Below are 6,189 nucleotides of genomic sequence, written 5' to 3' on the forward strand. Positions count from 1 at the left end.
TGCTATGTACATGTCTTTGTCCTCGCCAGTTACGTGAAATAGCAAGTTCCGAAATTCCATATCCGCGGCGGAGTATATCCTAGATACGATCAATTCCGGGCGATGACCGTCGACCGTGTCCCCGGAAAATGGATTTGCGATTACGTGTGACGGGACGTGCGGTTTCACCCATGCGAACGGTGCTCTTGCTAGGATGCTCACCGTCCTTACTTCGTGGCCTTTAGAGTTCGTGTACATCCCGGTGAGGTGTTTGGCTGTAATAAGACCGCGATCGTCCTGTTTGCTCTCTGTGTACACGACCCGAATTATTAGCCAGTTGCCGACTCTGGACTGCGCCTTGGTCAGTGGGATACGATAGAGACCATCCTCACCCGGCTCTGTGAGAATAACCGTTGTTGGTATCACTTTCTCGATGTTGACCGTGTGCGACCAGAAATATTCTACGAGTTGCACGTTAGAGGTGTGTTGGGCCAAACGCACCGTCAAATGATACGCTCCGCTCCAGTCGCCCGCTTGACTCAGATCCATGTTTGTAACTACCCAAAGTCGATCATACTCTGTGTGGGAATAATGTGGTGTGTTGTGCGTGATACACAAAGCATAAGTTGTACAATAATCACACACAAATTGGTATCACACAAAGCAGTTTATTGTATGTACAGTGAAACAAGAACAACACCAACAACGTCAGATGTACTACCTGTGAATGGAGTTACGCACAGTCTATAACAAACACATGACATTGATCATCATCGGTGATCATCATCATCATCATCATCATCATCCATGACAACCTTTGGTCGATCTTCACTGTCGACCTTTATGATAGATGCGGTTGTCAGAGTCTCTAAGCCCTGGTCGGAAGCCTCTGCGATAGATGCGGTTGTCAGAGTCTCTAAGCCCTGTTCGGCCGCGTCTGGGCATTCCTGCTCGGGAGAGTCCATCTCCTTGTCTTTTACAGATGGATCGCTTGTCACATCTAACACACCCAGCGCCTCAGACGCTTTGGATTGTTCCTGTGTTGTATCATCAGAGACCGCGGTGACACTGCTGTCGGCTCCAACATCCTCGTCATCCTCGCATTCGAGATCAAATATGCAGCTCCGTGTAGTGTTGCAGGCCAAACTCGTCATGTACGTGGGATCGGATTCTAGGTCGTAGTCATCTACACACGCTATGGTGCTCACTGTGCCGGCGGAGGAACCGAATCCTTCTTGTTGACGTGGTGCTACTTTCATCAGTTCATTGATAAACTCGTCCTTGACACCCATGTTGTTTATAACTGTTAGGTACAGCATCACATTGTTTTGTGCACCCAAGCCCTGCAGAGCACAATCCCTTTCCCAGGCCTTCACGTCGAACATGTTTGGGTAATGTCTCCCTATTGTATCTAGAAGCTCGGTGTACAGCATGCCTGTGACGGCTTTCATTACGGCGAGGTTAGTTTCCGTCGTTGTGGCCATGTCTTAGGCGCGAGCGAGTGTTTGGCAGCTTACGCACTGGGAGTATAGCGTTTCGATATCCACTAGTACTTCAGAAAAAATCGGTTGCGTGCATTTGGGGCAGGCTATGTACATTTGTTTCATCTCAGTGAATGTGCACGTGTTGACGTCTCTGGTGCTAAGCGGCACATTGAACATTGGAGCCGCGCAACACGACGACCCGAACGACATGCACTCAAAGTCGTACTCGACGTCTATATTCCTAGGGTTGCCTTTCACTTCAGAGGAATGAAACGTTTGGTTTTTCAGACACTTGGAACACCTGAGATCGCCTTCGACTCTTGGCTGCACAGAAGGCGCGGGCGCTCCTGGTATGAGGAGTATCTGCTTGTGGTTGTGGTCGACCCAATTGATGTGGCAGTTTAGCACGGCATACAGTAGCATCTGCGATTCCGGGGGCAGTTGCCTCAGCCGTTGAAATTGCTCCAGGTGGAAAGCCTTGATGCTTTCGCGTAGCTTGGGCATGCAGCCCGCTGCCGTTTCCAACGGGGTGTCCGTCGTGTACGCGAGGGCGAGTTTGTAGTAACAACTCAGCTCCCACTCCGACGCTAATGTTAGCGTTGGATGCCCCAGGGTTTTAAGTACCTGAAAGGCCTTGATCAACTTGGTGTGATAGGACTTTCTCTTCGCGGAGTACACGAGCTTGGACCATTTTATCAGGCTGGCTTCGTGTCCGTGGTCCTCGTGTAATTCGTAGGTTCTTCGGTCTCGGTAGTCCGCCCCGCGGTAAACGGGCTTTGCTGAACGAAAGCTAATATCCTGCACGTTAAATTGTCCCTGTGTGGCGTTTGCGCTTGGGGCTGTATTGCCTACAGTGCATTCCGACCGCTCGGTCGGAGGCGAACGATGTAGTCGAGGAGGCGGAGTCCCGCGCCATCCCCGGCTGGCCAGAAACTTTAAAGCCTCGACTGTCACAAGCCCGAGTTTGTGTTCAGCTTGTTCCTGATCGAAATATAACACTTGCTTTTGAAAACTGTAGAAATCGGCGAGCAGCGCTAAGCGTAGCACACCTTCGTACCCGGCCAGTTGCACCACCGTGGATCCGTCCGATAAGGAGGACTCGCCCGTACGCTCGACCAGGCTGCACGAGAGAGTACGCCACAGAGACAGGCAGACGGTCTTGACTTCCTCCACGAGAGGGACGTTGGATTTAGCGGACAAGCATTTTATAAGCTCGGATCTTAACGTCGAGGGGGAACCTGTCTCTTTTTGCTTATAATGGCACGCCAAACTGAGACACTCCAGGTACGCCTGCAGCAAGATCCCTTTTGCATACCGACCGGACCACACGACGGTGGGATCGGGTACCCTTGCGAGGTCAGTTCTTTTGCGCCGGTGATCCTCGATTCTCCCGTCGTCTTCCATCTGTACCTACCGGTCCTGTTCCCCAATGAAGTGTTGAAGATACACGCCGAACACTTGGGACACTTCTTAGCCTTGCAGAGTATACCCAAAGTCAACGTCGATCTGGAGAGCACGCTCTTCCGCGGCCTGTGTCGACTGTTCACCAGAAAGAGAGTCCTTGCGGTGTACGCCCAGACCACAGGGGATCCTCCCTGTGACCCGGAGGATCTGCCTTGCGGTCAACGAATGGAAGACTGCGAAGATGAGGACGGTGAACCGCCGTCTGTGTTTGCCTCTTTCACTAAAAGTAAAGCAAAACAAAACGTTCTGGCTCTACTGCGAGGCCTGCTGTCTTTGTTCAACAAGACCGACCTCATCGAAAAAGAGATACCTCATACGCCCGGACAGGAACCCGAACACATGCTATTCTTGTATCTCATTCAGCTCATGGTGGTGTTCGTGAGTAGCCAAATGCCCGAGACCGACCTGGCTACTATTATGAGCGTGGCATCGTCTGTGTTTCTCGAGACGAACCTCTGTCACCCCCTGTGCGCAGCTACGCTGTTGAAGCCTATGTTCGTCCCTTACTACGAGCAGCAATCCAGTAGGTCGAAGAAAAAGGCAGACGGGAAACCGCTCGCCGAGTGCACACCCAGAGTGGCCGGTTACAGGTTGTTCACGGGGTACGTGTTGAACGACAAGGGCGAGGACGTGTCGACTTCTGGCGATCTGGAATGGACGGAGCGCAGCATTCTGAGCCGCGTGCAGGGCTGGAAGCTACAAGAGCGTGACGCCAGGAAACTGTGGTTCGTGGCGCCTCAGATGGCCGACAGGGTTACGATGATCAAAACCGAGGCCTTGCAGTTGATGGGGGGGCAAATCGGCGAGAAGGCCGTCAAGATAGCAGAATGCCTAGTGTGCGACAATGTCATGGCCTACATGCAGTCGAGCGTCATCGGCACCTTGCGTAATATGTTACCTTGTCACGCCAACAGTGAGTTCGACGAACCCGTCATGGCCACGGTCAACTTTTCCATGTCCAAGTTATCCGAGGCCATACGACATCAGAGCAGGAACCTGTGGTCTGAACTGCGAACGCGCACCAAGAGCTGTCTTTTTGTTACGGGCGTTGGGTTTGCGGGGCAAGACAGCGGAGCGGTGCTTCATTTCGGCCGAGTGTTCACTGGATCTGAAGAGAAGAGACTCCAGGGCCAGGGGTCCTACGGGACGTTCACCTCCGTCGTCCTAGGGGTAATGGGAGAAACAATGATGAGTAACATGCTATTCGCAGCGTACAGTCTCCAGCCGCCCCCCGCCAACAAAGGTGCTCGTGCCACGTTGGCCTCGCCGTACAAACCCGTGCTTCGCCGCGCCGACACCGTGACAGACGTGTACATGTACGCCAGATATCATCACAGGTTCAACTCGGGGGAATTCACCGAAGTTGCACATGTGAAACCCGCAAAGGATTCCCCCGCGGCCAATATGCTCACGGAGCGCACTCTGACGCCAGACAGCAAGTACCAGCTCACCGCGGTGCACGGCGCCTTGCCTATGTGCGGGCTAACGCTGGCGCTTACCCTTAGGCAGACGATGATAATGGTGACTGGCTTTCTGTGCGCGGAGATGGCGCGGTGCATCTACGGGACCAAGTCCGGCGACATGATGACCGTATGCAGGAGCATCACAGCCCTGAGCATGTGCTGTAAATTCAAGCTGCCTAAAAACGACGACCAGGAAACGCTCAACACGCTCACAACCCCTTTCGGCAAACTCTTGAAACTGACAGGTCCCATGTTTGGCAACGCCTCGAACAGAGGGCGCCTCGATCTCAACGCGTTGGAATGGCTAGAGGCCGAAGACTACAGGCTGCCCGAATATATACGCACGTCGCTCAACATGTTGGGGGACACCAGGCAGCTAGTGGAACAGATCATGAGAGAGAAGAACATGTCCTACAACAGGGTCGTGTTCCTCAGCAACAATAGTAGGATGAGCATGATGCAGTTGTACGAAAACGAAAAGGGTATGGTGCATGCCCCTCTGCTGGCGATGTGTAACATGAGGCTGTTCACCAACAGCACCAAGAGCTACGCCGCTTGTAAATTTTCCAACAAGGGCAGCTACTACCTGGTCAACGTGTTTAGCAATACTTGCATAAAGACACAGCTGTATCACCGAGACGACTCGTCGGACCTCCAGTGTTTGATGCGGCCCACGCAAAGCACAGTGGACGATGTGATGGAAAGTATCGAGAAGGAGGTATCTTTCACGGTGCCTCGCATAGACATCGACCGGGTACGAATGTTGGCGGTGAATTTAAGCGCGGAGGACTTTGAGTCTTTGATCTGCGCTATTGAGAAGAAACACATCCAAGTGACCGGTCTGTTTTCGTTACCCTCGGCTTCGGCAAAGAAGCCGAGCCCGTCACCTGCGTCGACACGCGCACGGGAGGAGGCCGATCGAAACGACAACCGTCGGGCGGACTATTCTTTGAAGAGAAAGGACAGGGACGAGGAAGAACCCGCCAACTCGCTCTCCGGTGGTAACAAGAGTAGCAAGATTGCACACGTTTCGGCTAGCAGCGTGGCCCGCGACAGCTACGGTGAGACAGAACGTTGTGCGCCTGCGGAATTGTCCGTGGTGGATGACAGCGACGAAGACTGCGGATACGACTACTCTGACTAACCGCAATACTCCTTCTTGCTATGATAACGATAATGAAGATACTGATGCTGATGATGTGTGTTGTGATGCCACTGTCTATGTAGTTTACACGATTTGTCATGTTGTTATAAAATAAAGACAACGCTAAACCGTAACAGTTCTCCTACAGTGTATGTGTTTCTTCGAGACATATGCACTCATAGAGCCCACTGCGTGTCGCGTGTATATTTCATTGTCAATCGTAATATCATGAACATGTTGCAACACCACACATCGCATCTCTCACAGTCCTAGGCCTCACAACACTTCTTTCCGTATAACGCCCACGTTGCGCTACCGACCCAGACCTAGGCTTTCAGATATAAAAGCTCAACTTGTTTAGAAGAGAACTCGCAGATCCACCCGATTCACCAGAACACAATGCCTTCAGCTTACCACATTACACTCTCCCACCCGGAGGCCGTATTACGGCACGGAAAGGTGGACACCCAATCTCGATTCACAAACAAAGGCTCAGACGATATAATGGCACTACACATTCTACACACTGAGATCAGAGAGAAATTCACGGCTGAGGAGCTAGACTTTTGCCAAGGAGGTCATTACATTGACTACTTTCTGGATGTGGCCGACTTGAACACCGAGAGCCTGCTCGGGTTCCACATGGCGGAGTTCT

The sequence above is a fragment of the Pelmatolapia mariae genome, linkage group LG7 (assembly GCF_036321145.2).
Source record: "Pelmatolapia mariae isolate MD_Pm_ZW linkage group LG7, Pm_UMD_F_2, whole genome shotgun sequence".
Taxonomy (NCBI): domain Eukaryota; kingdom Metazoa; phylum Chordata; class Actinopteri; order Cichliformes; family Cichlidae; genus Pelmatolapia; species Pelmatolapia mariae.